We start from the raw sequence: 18,349 nt of genomic DNA, 5'->3' as shown, positions 1-18,349 counted from the left end.
GAAAGTTAGCTGCCTTTCCTCTGAAGAACTAACGAAATAAATCCCCTTTTATTAAAAGCCAGTCTATCTCTGGTGTGTTGCATCCCGGCAGGTAGCAAACTAGAACATGGTATTAAAACTTTGAGATGTATCTACCATGCTTCTTAATTTTGGGTGCATTTCTTTATCAACTGCTATTTTTATTCTCATTTATAATCCAAAATGAGTTTTTAATTCTATATTTCATTTCCAAGATCCCTAAATAGTTTAAAAATATATAATAGCCCTTCATGTATATGTTCCCTTCTCTTAATTTTTTATTTTAGTAAAATATACAAAAGATAAAACCACTTAAACCATTTCCAAGTGCACAATTCAGTTAAATAAGTACATTGACAATATTGTACAAATCTCATCACTATTTCCAGAACATTTTCATCATCCCAAACCTAAAGTTGATACCCATCAAGCAATAACTCTCCATTCCCCTCACCCCTACCAGCTTAGTTTCAGTAATATACAAATGCTGTATTCCTATACATCTCCATCCCTGCCCATTTGTAATGTTATTGCCTCAGAGTACATTTTAATATATGTGTGCCCATTAACATAGATTTAAAAAAATTTGGGGGGGGGGATGCATGGTCTGGAAATCAAACCCAGGTCCCCTACGTGGAAGACGAGCATTCTACCACTAAACCACCTGCACACCCGTAGGGTTTTTTTTCTTTCCTTTGCATGGGCAGGCACCAGGAATTGAACCCAGGTCTCTGGCATGGCAGGTGAGAATTATGCCACTGAGCCACCATTGCACTGCCCTCACCTGTAGATTTTTAATTCTTATTTTACACATTTGCCTTTTAAGTCATACAGAAAAAAGACTTACATTCCAAAAGTAGAATAATACAGGTTTTATATTTACCTGTGTAGTTACCTTTGCCAATGTTCTTTTTATCTTCTTATGGTTTTGGGTTACAGTCTTGTGTCCTATTAGTTCAACTTCGAGGACTCCCTTTAGCATTTCTTGTAGTTCAGGTCTCTGGTAATGAATTCCTTCAGTTTTTGGTTATCTGTAAATGTCATAATTTCTCCTTCATTTGTGAAGGTTAATTTAGTCGAATATAGAATTCTTGGTTGATAATTTATTTCAGGACTTTAAATGTGTCATCCTCCTGTCTTCTGGCCTCCATGGTTTCTGGTGAAAAATCTTTTCTTTTTGGGGGGTGGTGGTGCATGGTATGAGAATCGAACATGGGTCTCCGGCATGAAGGGCGAGCATTCTACCACTGAACCACCCATGCACCCATCTGTTATTCTTTTTGAGGATCCCTTGTGTATGAGGCGTTGCATCTCTCTTGCTGCTGTCAAAATTCTCTCTTTGTCTTTGGATTTTGACAATTAAATATAATGTGTTTTGGTATGGATCTCTTTGAGTTTCTCCTATTTGGAGTTCATTGAGCTTCTTGAGTGTGTTTATTCCCGTCTTTCTTCTGATTCAGAAAGTTTTCAGCCATTATTTATGCAAATGCTTTTTCGTCCCTTTATCTCTCTGTCTATCCCTCAGGGACTCCTATGATGTGTTTGTTGGTAGGCTTGATGGTCTCCCACAGGTCCCTCAGGTTCTCCTCACCTTTTTTCATTCTGTTTTCATTCTGCTCCTCAGACTGGATAATTTCAATTGTTTTGTCTTCAAGGTTCTGCTGGTCCTTCCTTCTGCCTTCTCAAATCTGTGTTGAAAGCTTCTAGTGAGTTTTTCATTTCAGTTATTGAACTTTCAGTTCCAGAATTTCTGTTTGGTTCCTTTTTATAATTTCTATCTCTTAATTTTGTTCAAATGATGTTTTCCTGAAATCCTTTAGTTCTTTGCCCACGTTTTCCTTGAATGTATCTAAGGTAGATGACTTAATGTCTTTGACTAATAATTCTAATGTATGTGTTTCCTCAGGGATGATTTATGTCAAATTCTATTTTTCCTATGAATGGGCCACACTTTCCTGTTTCTTTGTATGTTTTGTAGTTTTTATTGAAAACCTTATATTCTGAGTATTATGTTGTGGTACCTCTGGAAACCAAATTCTCCCACCCCTCAGGAATTGCTGATTTTTGTTTATGGAGGGCTGTGGCTGTCAGTTTATGATTTTTCCAAAGTATTTTTACTCCCTAGTAGGAAAGGGAGAAAAAGGTACTATCTCTTTAAATCTTCTCCATGGCTTGTGGGGATTAAAACAATAGCCACCCTCTGTGCCAGTCCTCCAGTGATCAAAAGCAGCAATCAGCAACCAGACACCCTCCTCATTTTTGAACATCCTTATTTCTCACTCTGGCACTAGCAAGCCTCACCAGGAATATGGACTGCAGTCCCCACACCTGCCTGCCATGAGGTTGGGAGATGGGTGGGTGATAGCTGCTACATGGAAGATGAAATTCACCAATATTTATCAAAATTTACCAGCTTCTCCATCTGGTACTTCTCTGGATGTTGCAAGTGTTCCATTAGACTCTAGAAGTCTAAAATAGTTGATCCAGACAATTCCTGCCAGTTCAATAGTTGTTTTTGTGGAAGGACTGATTCTTGGAACTTCCTACTCTGCCATCGTCTCAAAAACTTCTCTCCTAAATTTCTGAAGGTGTTAATGAGATTTTAAAAATATTTAAAACCCTGATCTGTTAGCTCTGTAACTCTGTTTTCTCCCAAGTAACTTATTTCTTTTATTTTCTCTCATCATAGTAGCAGCTTGCCCTGGGTTTTTGATAATTTTAGATCATGGACTTATCTTTCTAGATGCATCCCTTTATAGAGTATCTTTTGTCTTACCTTACACATTGTCTTGGGGAGGGTAAGTGAGAATCCAGGAGAGTATCAGAAACTTGAATCCTGGCACAGCTCCAGCCTAGAAGTAGATCACCCTCCCTCCTTAGCCACCGCAGGCTCAAAGGGGAAAGGGGAGAACCTGGAGGGCTAGGTTACCTTTGCTTCAGTCTGCCACTAATCAATGGTAGACACTTGCAATGGTGTCTATTACCTCCATTTCCACATCTATTAAACAGGTATGAAAATGGGAAGAAGGATTCTACTAGGTTCATATATCAAATTCTTATCCTCTTCTCTTCAGTATTCCCATTAGTGAGACTCTTCTCTGGGGATACCAAGGGTGCCTAATAATTCTTCTGAAGAAATCACCTTGTATAGATGGTTTGTGTGCCAGTTTGAAACTGTTCAAAAAAAAGCCACGTTCTTTAATACTGATTCAATAATGTTGGGTGGGATCTTTTTAATTAAGTCATTTCCATGGAAATGTGACCCACAACTTTTGATTAGGTGGTTTCCATGGAGATGTGTCTCCACCCATTCAAGGTGGTGTGGCTTACTGGAGTCTTTTAAGAGACAACCATTTTGGAAAAAACTTCAGAGTCTACACTGACAGAGATGTTTGGAGATGCAGAAACACCCCACAGAAGCCATTTGGAATGAGAAGCCAGGAGAGAAGGCTAGCAGATGTTGCCATGTACCTTCCAAGCCCACAGAAAAGCCCATTGGCCCTTTCTTGAGTCAAGGTATCTTTATCTGGATGCCTTAGTTTGGACATTTTTTATGACCTTAGAACTACAAACTTATAATAATAAATTCCCTTTATAAAAGCCAGTGCATTTCCTGTATATTGTATTTCCAGCATTGTTAACAAAATAAACAGTTTGTAAATATGATTTTGAGTAATCCATATAAAAATAGATGGACATTCTAAAATAATGTTTTAAATGTGACATTATCTGATTTATTTATTTGGAGTCTGAAGCATTAAAAATATTTTTGTAGTGCCAGGGACTGAGCACTATACAATGCTACTTAACCCAACAATAAAATGATGATCCATTATTCTTAGGTAAAACTAATTCTCTCAAAACTGTGTAAATAAGTTAACACCAGCTACTTAAATAATATAGAGTATTGCCCAAATATAGTGATCAAATTAGTTTTTGTCTGCTGCAAGAATTATAATTATTTTAAAAATTGAACCAATGCCTTTAATAAAGAACTTCATTGTAGATTAAGAGTTAATCCTCAGATCCAAGATGGCGTCTTAGTAAGGTACATGTGTCTTAGTTCCTCCGACTCCAAATCAACTAATAGGTGAACAGAAACAGTACAGAACAGCTCCCGGGGCTACAGCAGGGAATGGACACACAGCGTAACCCAGTCTGGGCTGGTTAGTCTGACTGCGAAACTCGGCTACGGTGAGTGAGATCCCCGAGCGACGGGCGATTTCCCGAGCAGCCGCAGCTGCGGCGGTCCAAGCTAATCCCTCCCTCCTTCCTGGGCTGGCTGAGGGACGCGGAGAGACAAGCTACCCAGCCAAGGCGGCCGGCGCCACACTTGTGCGGGCGGCTTCGAGTCTCGGCTTCGAGTCCGCGACTACGAGTCTCGCATCAGAGGGCTATCCAAAGTCTGGGCTGGCAAGTCTGATTGCGAGACTTGGCTGCGGCGAGACCCCCGAGCAGCACATGATTTGCCGAGCAGCCGCAGCTGCGGCGGTCCGAGCTAATCCCTCCCTCCTTCCCGGGCCGGCTGAGAGTATCGGAGAAGCAAGTTTCCCAAGCCGAGGCAGGCGGCGCCCTTCTTCTGCGGGCGGCTTCGAGTCTCGGCTTTGAGTCCGCGGCTACAAATCTCAGATCAGAGGGCTATCCAAAGTCTGGGCTGGCTAGACTGACTGCGAGACTTGGCTGCGGTGAGACCCCCGAGTGGCGCGTGATTTCCCGATCAGCGGCAGCTGCGGTGGTCCGAGCTACTCCCTCCCTCCTTTCCGGGCCGGCTGAGAGTATTGGAGAAGCAAGTTTCCCAAGCCGAGGCAGGCGGCACCCCTCTTTTGCGGGCGGCTTCGAGTCTCTGCTTCGAGTCCGCGGATACGAGTCTCGGATAGGAGGGCTATCCAAGCAGCGGTAGCCCCCACCCACGGGAGGCTTCCTGGTCCGGTGGGGAATCCCCCAGGCCCGCTGCGGCCCGCAACCAGCCACAGGGTCCCCTCAAGCCGCGGCAGCTGACGCCCCCACCACGCGCGGCCCCTGAACCAACGGAGAGAATTGGATCCGAAATCCCCAGGCCACGGAGATCGGTGACTGGGGGAGACCCATTCCAAACACTTGAGACAAACGTGTGCCACGTGCGCCACATACTGGGCAAGATAAGAAAAACAGATCCCAGAGATTTCACAGAAAAATATTACAACCTTGCTGGGTCCAACACCAAGAGAAATCTGAATAAACGCCCAGACGCCAGCAGCAGAAGATAACTGTCCACGCTCAAAAGATTGAGAATATGGCTCAGTCAAAGGAACAAACCAATAGCTCAAATGAGACAAAAGAGCTGAGACAACTAATGCTGAATATACGAACAGAAATGGAAAACCTCTTCAAAAATGAAATCGATAAATTGAGGGAGGACATGAAGAGGACATGGGCTGAACATAAAGAAGAAATAGAAAAACTGAAAAAACAAATCGCAGAACTTATGGAAGTGAAGGATAAAGTAGCAAACATAGAAAAAATAATGGATAGCTACAATGATAGATTTAAAGAGACAGAAGATAGAATTAGTGAATTGGAGGATGGAACATCTGAATTCCAAAAAGAAACAGAAACTATAGGGAAAAGAATGGAAAAATTTGAACAGGGTATCAGGGAACTCAAGGACAATATGAACCGCACAAATATACGTGTGGTGGGTGTCCCAGAAGGAGAAGAGAAGGGAAAAGGAGGAGAAAAACTAATGGAAGAAATTATCACTGAAAATTTCCCAACTCTTATGAAAGACCTAAAATTACAGATCCAAGAAGTGCAGCGCACCCCAAAGAGATTAGACCCAAATAGGCGTTCTCCAAGACACTTACTAGTTAGAATGTCAGAGGTCAAAGAGAAAGAGAAGATCTTGAAAGCAGCAAGAGAAAAACAATCCATTACATACAAGGGAAACCCAATAAGACTTTGTGTAGATCTCTCAGTAGAAACCATGGAAGCTAGAAGACAGTGGGATGATATATTTAAAATACTAAAAGAGAAAAACTGCCAACCAAGACTCCTATATCCAGCAAAATTATCCTTCAAAAATGAGGGAGAAATTAAAACATTCTCAGACAAAAAGTCACTGAAAGAATTTGTGACCAAGAGACCAGCTCTGCAAGAAATACTAAAGGGAGCACTAGAGTCAGATACAAAAAGACAGAAGAGAGAGATATGGAAAAGAGTGTAGAAAGAAGGAAAATCAGATATGATATATATAATACAAAAGGCAAAATGTTAGAGGAAAATATTATCCAAACAGTAATAACACTAATGTCAATGGACTGAATTCCCCAATCAAAAGACATAGATTGGCAGAATGGATTAAAAAACAGGATCCTTCTATATGCTGTCTACAGGAAACACATCTTAGACCCAAAGATAAACATAGGTTGAAAGTGAAAGGTTGGGAAAAGATATTTCATGCAAATAACAACCAGAAAAGAGCAGGAGTGGCTATACTAATATCCAACAAATTAGACTTCAAATGTAAAACAGTTAAAAGAGACAAAGAAGGACACTATATATTAATAAAAGGAACAATTAAACAAGAAGACATAACAATCATAAATATTTACGCACCGAATCAGAATGCCCCAAAATACGTGAGGAATATACTGCAAACACTGAAAAGGGAAATAGACTCATATACCATAATAGTTGGAGACTTCAACTCACCACTCTCATCAATGGACAGAACATCTAGACAGAGGATCAACAAAGAAATAGAGAATCTGAATATTACTATAAATGAACTAGACTTAATAGACATTTATAGGACATTACATCCCACAACAGCAGGATACACCTTTTTCTCAAGTGCTCATGGATCATTCTCAAAGATAGACCATATGCTGGGTCACAAAGCAAGTCTTAACAAATTTAAAAAGATTGAAATCTTACACAACACTTTCTCGGACCATAAAGGAATGATGTTGGAAATCAATAATAGGCAGAGTGCCAGAAAATTCACAAATACGTGGAGGCTCAACAACACACTCCTAAACAACGACTGGGTCAAAGAAGAAATTGCTAGAGAAATTAGCAAATACCTCGAGGCGAATGAAAATGAAAACACAACATATCAAAACTTATGGGACGCAGCAAAGGCAGTGCTAAGAGGGAAATTTATTGCTCTAAATGCCTATATCAGAAAAGAAGAAAAGGCAAAAATTCAGGAATTAACTATCCATTTGGAAGAACTGGAGAAAGAACAGCAAGCTAACCCCAAAGCAAGCAAAAGGAAAGAAATAACAAAGATTAGAGCACAAATAAATGAAATTGAAAACATGAAAACAATAGAGAAAATCAATAAGGCCAGAAGTTGGTTCTATGAGAAAATCAATAAGATTGATGGGCCCTTAGCAAGATTGACAAAAAGAAGAAGAGAGAGGATGCAAATTAATAAGATCAGAAATGGAAGAGGAGACATAACTACTGACCTCACAGAAATAAAGGAGGTAATAACAGGATACTATGAACAACTTTACGCTAATAAATACAACAATTTAGAGTAAATGGACGGGTTCCTGGAAAGACATGAACAACCAACTTTGACTCAAGAAGACATAGATGACCTCAACAAACCAATCACAAGTAAAGAAATTGAAGCAGTCATTCAAAAGCTTCCTAAAAAGAAAAGTCCAGGACCAGACGGCTTCACATGTGAATTCTATCAAACATTCCAGAAAGAATTAGTACCAACTCTCCTCAAACTCTTCAAAAAAATCGAAGTGGAGGGAAAACTACCTAATTCATTCTATGACGCCAACATTACCCTCATACCAAAACCAGGCAAAGATATTACAAGAAAAGAAAACTACAGGCCAATCTCTCTAATGAATATAGATGCAAAAATCCTCAATAAAATTCTAGCAAATCGTATCCAACAACACATTAAAAGAATTATTCATCATGACCAAGTAGGATTCATCCCAGGTATGCAAGGATGGTTCAACATAAGAAAATCAATTAATGTAATACACCATATCAACAAATCAAAGCAGAAAAGTCACATGATCATCTCAATTGATGCAGAGAAGGCATTTGACAAGATTCAACATCCTTTCCTGTTGAAAACACTTCAAAGGATAGGAATACAAGGGAACTTCCTTAAAATGATAGAGGGAATATATGAAAAACCCACAGCTAATATCATCCTTAATGGGGAAAAATTGAAAACGTTCCCCCTAAGATCAGGAACAAGACAAGGATGTCCACTATCACCACTATTATTCAACATTGTGTTGGAGGTTCTAGCCAGAGCAATTAGACAAGAAAAAGAAATACAAGGCATCAAAATTGGAAAGGAAGAAGTAAAACTATCACTGTTTGCAGATGATATGATAATATATGTCGAAAACCCGGAAAAATCCACAACAAAACTACTAGAGCTAATAAATGAGTACAGCAAAGTAGCAGGTTACAAGATCAACATTCAAAAATCTGTAGCATTTCTATACACTAGCAATGAACAAGCGGAGGGAGAAATCAAGAAACGAATCCCATTTACAATTGCAACTAAAAGAATAAAATACCTAGGAATAAATTTAACTAAAGAGACAAAAAAACCTATATAAAGAAAACTACAAAAAACTGCTAAAAGAAATCACAGAAGACCTAAACAGATGGAAGGGCATACCGTGTTCATGGATTGGAAGACTAAATATAGTTAAGATGTCAATCCTACCTAAATTGATTTACAGATTCAATGCAATACCAATCAAAATCCCAACAACGTATTTTTCAGAAATAGAAAAACCAATAAGCAAATTTATCTGGAAGGGCAGGGTGCCCCGAATTGCTAAAAACATCTTGAGGGAAAAAAACGAAGCTGGAGGTCTTGCACTGCCTGACTTTAAGGCATATTATGAAGCCACAGTGGTCAAAACAGCATGGTATTGGCATAAAGATAGATATATCGACCAATGGAATCGAATAGAGTACTCAGATATAGACCCTCTCATCTATGGACATTTGATCTTTTATAAGGCAGTCAAGCCAACTCACCTGGGACGGAACAGTCTCTTCAATAAATGGTGCCTAGAGAACTGGATATCCATATGCAAAAGAATGAAAGAAGACCCATATCTCACACCCTACACAAAAGTTAACTCAAAATGGATCAAAGATCTAAACATTAGGTCTAAGACCATAGAACAGTTAGAGGAAAATGTCGGGAGATATCTTATGAATCTTACAATTGGAGGCGGTTTTATGGACCTTACACCTAAAGCAAGAGCACTGAAGAAGGAAATAAATAAATGGGAACTCCTCAAAATTAAACACTTTTTTGCATCAAAGAACTTCATCAAGAAAGTAGAAAGACAGCCTACACAGTGGAAATCAATATTTGGAAACGACATATCAGATAAAGATCTAGTATCCAGAATTTATAATGAGATTGTTCAACTCAACAACAAAAAGATAGCCAACCCAATTACAAAATGGGAAAAAGACTTGAATAGACACCTCTCAGAGGAGGAAATACAAATGGCCAAAAGACACATGAAGAGATGCTCGATGTCCCTGGCCATTAGAGAAATGCAAATCAAAACCACAATGAGATATCATCTCACACCCACCAGAATGGCCATTATCAACAAAACAGAAAATGACAAGTGCTGGAGAGGATGCGGTGAAAGAGGCACACTTATCCACTGTTGGTGGGAATGCCAAATGGTGCAACCACTGTGGAAAACAGTTTAGCGGTTCCTCAAAAAGCTGAATATAGAATTGCCATACGACCCAGCAATACCATTGCTGGGAATCTACTCAAAGGAATTAAGGGCAAAAACTCAAACAGACATTTGCACACCAATGTTTATAGCAGCGTTATTTACAATTGCAAAGAGATGGAAACAGCCAAAATGTCCATCAACAGACGAGTGGCTAAACAAACTGTGGTATATGCATACGATGGAATATTATGCAGCTTTAAGGCAGGATAAACTTATGAAGCATGTAATAACATGGATGGACCTAGAGAACATTATGCTGAGTGAGTCTAGCCAAAAACTAAAAGACAAATACTGTATGGTCCCAATGATGTGAATCGACACTCGAGAATAAACTTGGAATATGTCATTGGTAACAGAGTTCAGCAGGAGTTAGAAACAGGGTAAGATAATGGGTAATTGGAGCTGATGGAATACAGACTGTGCAATAGGACTAGATACAAAAACTCAAAAATGGACAGCACAATAATACCTAATTGTAAAGTAATCATGTTAAAATACTGAACGAAGCTGCATCCGAGCGATAGGTTCTTGTTTTGTTTTGTTTTGTTTGTTTTGTTCTTATTATTATTACTTTAATTTTTTTTCTCTATATTAACATTCTATATTTTTTTCTGTTATACTGCTAGTTCTTCTAAACTGATGCAAATGTACTAAGAAACGATGATCATGCATCTATGTGATGATGTTAAGAATTACTGATTGCATATGTAGAATGGTATGATGTCTAAAAAAAAAAAAAAAAAAAATGGTCAGCACAATATTACCTAACTGTAATGTAATTACGTTGAAACGCTGAATGAAGCTGCATCTGATCTATAGTTTTTTTTGTTTTTTTTTCTTTCTCTTATATATTTTTGTACTTTTTATTTTTATTTGTGTTTTCTCTGTGTTATCACTTTATTTCTTTTTCTGTTGTCGTGCTATTTCTTTCTCTAAATCGATGCATATGTACTGAGAAATGATGACCATACACCTATGTGATGATATTAAGAATTACTGATTGCATATGTAGAATGGATTGATTTCTAATGTTGTGTTAGTTAATTTTTTTTAATTAATAAAAAAAAAAAGAGTTAATCCTCAGAAAATATTGGTTAGGCAAAAAGACAAATAGAACATTTCTAAATCTCAGATATGGTCTTATGAAAAACAAAAGTAAATGATGATGGAGCGCAGAGCGGTTTGGTCGATCATTGGAGTATCTTTGCTAGTTGACTGCGGCTCTTCATTGGAGTAGCCAAAGTGGCACATGGGTCAAAGACGCCATGTTAAGACTTTGGCTTTGGGTAGAGGAAAATGGCCCGAACCAAGCAGACTGCTCGTAAATCCACTGATGGGAAAGCCCCCTGTAAACAGCTGGCAACCAGGCCTGCCTGGAAAAGCGCCCCCTCTACCGGCGGAGTGAAAAAGCCCCATCGTTACAGGCCTGGACTGTGGTGCTTCAAGAGATTCTTTGCTACCAGAAATCAACGGAGCTTCTGATCTGGAAGCTCTTTCCAGATGTTGATGAGGGAGATAGCCCAGGATCTCAAAACTGACTTGAGGTTTCAGAGTGCGGCCATTGGCACACTTGAGGAGGCTACTGAAGCACACCTGGTGGGTTTATTTGAAGACACCAATCTGTGTGTAATCCATGCCAAGAGAGTCACCATCATGCCCAAAGACATCCAGTTGGCTCGCAGGATACAGGGAGAGAGAGAGCTTAAGAGAAGGCAGTTTTTATGGTGTTTGGTAGTAAATTCTGTAAAATATTTTGGTTTAATTTGTGACTTTTTTGGAAACAAATTGTTTATAATATGTTGCATTTGTACTTAAGTCATTCCATCTTTCACGCACGTTGAATGTGCGGTGACTGTCCACAGATCTCTGTGATGTGAGTGCTGTTGTCCGGCAGGAGGGGTGGATGATGCTTCTTGCTTCTCATGATGCGTGTTTCTGTATGTTAATGACTTGTTGTGTAGCTATTAAGGTACTAGGATTGATAAATGTGTACAGGGTCCTTTTGCAATAAGACTGGTTATGACTTGATCCAAGTGTTGAACAATTGGGGCTCTTAAGTCTGACCATATGTCACTGTGATAGGATGTGAGCTTTTTCAAGGGTGAAGATACAAGACTTAACCACAGTGTAAATTACAATTTCCTTTTAAAAAAAAAAGTAAACCTGTAGGTATAGAATATATTATGCACATTTATAATAGCTATTTTATATATTGTAGTATCAACATTTTTAAATTAAATGCTTTACATTCACATGTGGTGGGGAGGCTTGTTATTAAGGTGTGTGTAATTTTAGAGTCCAGTTGGTTTTCTTCTAAGGAGACTGTGCTTGATTTCATGGGAGAAAATGCAATGCCACATTGTACCTTGCAAAAGTCCTCATTCTACCACATGTTAACTATTATTTATAAGGGCTCTAGAATATACAAATTTTTCACACCAGCATCGTCTGTTACTAATAATCTGAACTAGTTAGTGCAGTTTTTCATTGTGTTGTGGTTGGTCTCATAGCTAGGTTGAGTTTTTCTCCTCTACCAAGAGGAAACAATACCGAAGTTCTTTTCCTTGTGGAGTTTGTATTATAGTAACCCTTAGAGTAAACTTGCTGTGGGAGAAGGGCACACAGCTCCAGCTTATTGAATTTTTGCAAATTAAGATGTCAGGTTAGGTTACATCTAGTATACTTTTTATACTAAAATCACTTTCATAGGGCGGGCCGCGGTGGCTCAGCGGGCAAAGTGCTTGCCTGCTATGCCGGAGGACCTCGGTTCGATTCCCGGCCCCAGCCCATGTAACAAAAACGGAGAAACAGAATACATTAAAAACAAGAAAATGTTTAAAAATGTTTCCCTTTCTTCCTTCCTTCCTTCCTTCTATCCTTCCTTCCTTCTCTCTGTCTTTCCTTTAAAAAAAAAAAAAAAATCACTTTCATAGAGGTGGCCTTCAAAGTGGTTTTAAAACTTATCTTCTTCTATTGAAGTTTATAGGTCAATTTTGTGTGTTGACTAAAATTACAAATAAACTCGTTTTTCAAAAAAAAGGTAAATGATGATGGAATAGAAGGCTTCAAACTAACAGTGTTTTCCTACTGTGTTCCCATTTGTGTTAGTTTACAAGCTGCCAGAATGTGATATACCAGAACAGGAATGGGTTTTATAAAGGGAAATTTAATAAGGTTACCTTCACTCAAGAAAGGCCGATGGATCAGGAGCACCTCTGTCAGCTGTGTAGTCAGAGTGGGTAGTCAGTGGCTGGCATCAGCCCACCTGGGCTCTGTTGCTTTCAGTCTCTGTTCCTGGGGAGGTTCCTCACTTTACTTTTCCAGGGCTGGCTTTCATCTCTTGGCTTCCCTTGGCTGTCTCCAGGTTCTGGCTTGCTTAACATCTCATGATAACATCTGCTGGGCTCCAAGCATCTCCAAACATCCGTGCCTCTGTTGTCCACCTGTCGCATCCGTGTCAACTCTGCTGTGACATTTCTTTAGGCTCTAAGGCTTCTGTCATTTCTGTTGTCTCTAACTCTGTCCAAAATGTTTCCTCTTTTAAAGGATTCCAGTAAACTAATCAAGACCCACCAGGAATGGGTGGAGTTACATCTCCATCTAATCAAAAGCTAATACCACAATTGGATGCATCATACCTCCATGAATATAATCTAATCAAAGATTCCAATCTACATTATTGAATCAGGATTAAAAGAAAATGCTACTCCCACAAGATTGGATCAGGATTAAACATGGCTTTTGTAGGGTACATAATACTTTTAAACTGGCACACCATTTAAATTACCATAATTCTTGGTTGAATAAATCTTGCATGCCATCCTAACATTCTCACTGTCTGTATGTCTGTACTCAGGACTGCTGTAGGTACTACAGTTCCAGAACTCTTGGACCACGCTCAGATCATACAACCAATGCCAGAATCATATTTGCTGGAATTATAAAATGTAACCTTTCTCTTTTCTCTTTCCCATTATCCATTTTCTATTCAGGTGAAAGAAATATTTGATTTAAGGATCCTAAGTATTTTTGTCTATCTAGTCCCTGAGAGAGAACTTTTAACTACATGACCAAAAATAAATAATTATAAGGAGATTCATTCATCTTATCCTTTATTATTGGACTATGTAACCTAGTAATAGAGAAAGAATAGTCACTAGGACCTATAACCAGAACTAAATGAACAATGAACAGAAATCTATTTAGCAATTACTTTGACTTGAACCAAACTGCTGCCTACTAACTACCTATAAGATTTGAAGAGCCAATGATTTCCTTAATTCTAATAAAATTCATCAATTAATAGTTTTCTATTTTGTATAATCTCTACCCTCAGGAGAAGGCACAATGTTCCTTTCCATATTTAAACAATATGTAGGCTTGAGAGTCCACATAGATTAATGTATAAACAAGCAAATAAAGCCATTAGGAATTACCAAGAATATTTAAGAGCTCTATGGAGAAAACTTTGAAAATCCAATAAAGGACATAGCAGATGATCTGAAGAAAAAAAGAAAGGAAAACCCATGAGATGGAACCTTTATATTAGAAAATATCAATTATCTCCAAATTAATCTATAAATCTAGTGCAATCCAAAACCAAATTCCAGTTGGATTTTCTTGAGTTAAAATTTATTTTTGTAGGGAATTATTCTTTTCATCTCTGTTTTCAAGTTTAGTGATATGAAGTTTTCATAGTATTCTCTCATCTTTTTAATTGCTCCAGGATATATAGTTATGCCCCCTTTTATTATTTCTAATATTGATTATTTATTTATCTTCCATAGTTTTCTTGATTTGTTTCTCCATAGGTTTGTCAAAATATTTTCAAAATATATTTGCAATATATATATATATATCCAACAAAGGGCTTGTACCTAGTATAAATAAAGAATGCTTACAATTCTATAAGAAGAAAGGCAAAAGACATTTTTAAAAAATGGGCAAAAGATTTGAGCTGAGACTTTACTAAAGAAGATATGCAATAACAAATAAACACTTGAAAAGATTATCAACATTATTAATCATCAGGGAAATGCAAATAAAACTAGAATGAGATACCACTACACAACCATTAGATCTCTTTAAAAAAATCACACAAATCTGACTGTATCAAACTTGGCAGGATTTGGAGCAACTAGAACACTCATTCACTGCAGATGGAAATGTAAAATGTTAAAATCACTTTGGAAAACAGTCTGACAGTTTCTTAAAAAATTAAACATATACCTACATATTACCTAGCCATTCTACTCCTAGATTTTTACCCAAGAAAAATGAAAGCATATGTCCATGCAAAGACTTGCACTTGAATATTATTAGCAACTTTTTTTGGTAATATCCAAAACTGGAAATAATGCAAATATTCATCAGCAGGTAAATAGATTAACAATTTGTGGAATATCCATACAATGAAATACTATTCACCAACAAAAGGGAACAAATTGTTGATATACAAAACATGAATCCAGGGTGGTGCAATGGTGGCTCGGTGGCAGAATTCTTACCTGCCACACCAGAGACCCGGGTTCAATTCCTGGAGCCTGCCCAGGTCAAAAAAAAAAAAAAAAAAAAAACACACACAAAAACAAACAAACCCACAAAAACCCATGAATTCAAAAATAATTGAGTGAAAGAAGTCAGTCAAAAGAGAACCTACTGTATGACTCCCTTTATATAAAATTCTAAGAAATGCGAACTAATTTATAATGATAGCACATCCGTGGTTGTCAGGGAATGTGGGAACAGGGAGGATGGATTATCAAGGGGTATGTGGAATCATTAGGGAATGAAGAATAAATGCATAACCTTGACTGTGGTGGTAGTTTCAAAGGTGGATGCATTTGTTAAAACTCATGAAATTGTACTCTTTAAATATGTTCAGGTTATTGTACTATAATTTTGTATCAATAAATCTGTAAAATAATTCTATTTTTTTCTTTGCCCATGAAGAATTTGAATTATGTTTTTAAGTTTCTGTACTTTATTCTTATTAATTTTGTAAGTTCTAATTTAATGGTGTTGCAGTGATAGAATATGGTCTATGTTGATACCAATTATTTAAAAATTGTGACTTGCCTTATGGCCTCTGACATAGTTACTTTTAAACAACATGTACAAGGAGAAGAACTGCAATAGTTTTCTTTTGCTCTCTGTGTTTCTCTTACTATTTTCTTCTAACATGTCTTCCAGGTCATTGCATTATTTCTTCAGTAGAAGCTAAACTTGTGTTGATTCCACCCACTGAGTTCTTAATTTTTTGTTATTGTATTATCTTAGAGTTTCCTTTTTGAGAAGAGTTTCTGGTTCTCTATTCTGTGAAATTTCTCAATCTTGTCTTTTATTTCTCTGAACATAATTAGCTGTTAGTTTAAAATCTGTAACTGGAAACACTATTCTCTTTGTTTTTTTTCCTACTGTCTGTTTTACTTTTAGGTCTGTTTGATCACACTGTCACAAATACTCAGGTTTTGTTTTTGACTGAGTGCCAGATATTGTATATGGACACTTGTAGAAATAATTTGAGGCCTAGAATGATGTTATATTCCCTTAGAGATACGTACATTTGCTTTTGTGGCTGCCTAGAGGAACTATGATTCCTAAATCATTTTAATTCAATTTCATGGATTACGATCATTCAAATATGGGGTTTAGTCATTGCCAGGCTTGGTCTCCCTTCACTTTATTCTTTCTCCTAGAATATATTCCTTAGGGGTCTAACTGAAAGCCTGGGGACTTTCAAGCCTCCCCACTCTATATCAGGCCACTGATTGCAATTTTTATTCCATTATCTGCATCAGGCTATAAAAAGCTCAGTTTTTCAGACTCTCAGTTAGCTCCTCCAGGTTGTCCAGACTTTCTTAGGAGAAAAGATGTTGCATCTGACCCTTCTTTTGACCAAAACAAAGGACAAAACTTAGTTGGCCTCTTTGGGTTTTGAAGACAACATATTCCTCATTTGGGTATGCTGCTCCAGCCCATTTACCAAGTGACCAGAAAAACTGCTAGTTTTGACAGGACTGGAACAAGAGGAGGCATTATGACATATCCAGGCTGCTGTACAAGCTGCTGTGCCACTTAGATCATATGCTTCAGCAGATCCAATGGTACTGGAAGTGTCAGTGGCAAATAGAGATGCTGTCTGGAGCCTTCGGCAGGTCCCTATAGAAGAATCACATACAGTCCCTTAGGATTCTGGTGTAAAGTCTTGTCATTCTCTGCAAATAATTACTCTCCTTTTGAGAAACAGCTTTTGGCCTGCTACTGGGCCTTAGTAGAGGCTGAACGCTTAACCATGGGTCACCAAGTAACCATGAGACATGAGTTGCCTATCATGAACTGGGTGTTGTCTTACATACCAAGCCATAAATTTGGGCATGTACACCATTTTAAATGGAAATGGTATAATAGGATAGGGCTCAAGTAGGTCCTGAAGGCACAAGTAAGTTACATGAGGAAGTGATCCAAATGCCTATGGCTCCCACTCCTGACACATTATCTTCTCGTTCCCAGCCCAGAGCTCTGGGCTCTTGGAGAGTTGCTTACAGCTAATTGACTAAGGAAGAGAAAACTCTGGCCTGGTTTACAGATGGTTCTGAATGATATGCAAGTATCTCCTGAAAGTGGACAGCTGCAACACTGCAGTCCTTCTCTGGGATGTCCCAGAAGGACAGTAGTGAGGGAGAATCCTCCCACTGGGTAGAACTTCAAACAATGCAGAGAGTTGTTCATTTTGCTTGGAAGGAGAACTGGAAGGAGGTGCATTTGTATACTGACTCATGAGCTGTTGCCTGTGGTTTGGTTGGATGGTCAGGGAGTTAGAAGGAACATGATTGGAAAATTGGTGACAAAGAGGTCTGGGGAAGAGATGTGTGGATAGACCTTTCTGTGTGGGCAAAAAACCATGAAGATATTTGTATTACTCCAGAGGGTGACTTCAGCAGAGGAAGGTTTTAATAATCAAGTGGATAAGATAACCCATTCTATGGATACCAGGCAACCTCTTTCCTCAGCCACTCATGTCATTGCCCAAAGGACTCATGAGCAAAGTGGTCATGGTGGTAGGGATGGATGTTATGGATGGGCTCAGCAACATGGACTTTCACTCACCAAGGCTGACTTAGCTATAGCCACTGCTGAGTGCCCAATCTGCCAGTGGCAGATATTCACACTCAGTTCCCTATATGGCACCATTCCCTGAGGTGAATTGGGAATTTCCATCAAGGTAGGGGTCATGATTTATTCTAACTGGAATAGATACATACTCTAGATATGGGCTTAACTTCCCTGCATGCAATGCTTCTTCCAAAACAACCATCTGTGGACTTTCAGAATGTCTTATCCATCATCATGGTATTACCCAGAATTGCTTCTGATCAAGAACCCAGTTCACAGCAAATGAAGTGTGGGAATGGGCACATGCTCGTGGAGTTCTCTGGTCTTATCATGTTCCTCATCATCCAGAGGGAGCTGGACTGATAGAATGGTGAATTGGCCTTTTGAAAACTCAATTTGGCATCAACTATGTGGCAATACCTTGCAGTGCTGGGGCAGTGTTCTCCAGGAGGCTGTGTATGTTC

At 38.5% G+C, this 18,349-nt stretch overlaps 1 pseudogene; it reads left to right on the top strand.

Annotated features, from left to right (window-relative positions):
- Positions 1 to 11,066: 11,066 nt before the first annotated feature.
- On the top strand, positions 11,067 to 11,647 carry LOC143690360 (histone H3.3A-like; annotated as a pseudogene).
- The last annotated feature ends 6,702 nt before the right edge of the window (positions 11,648 to 18,349 follow it).

Source organism: Tamandua tetradactyla, chromosome 7 (assembly GCF_023851605.1).
Source record: "Tamandua tetradactyla isolate mTamTet1 chromosome 7, mTamTet1.pri, whole genome shotgun sequence".
Lineage (NCBI taxonomy): Eukaryota > Metazoa > Chordata > Mammalia > Pilosa > Myrmecophagidae > Tamandua > Tamandua tetradactyla.
This window is presented reverse-complemented; position numbering and strand designations above follow the sequence as displayed.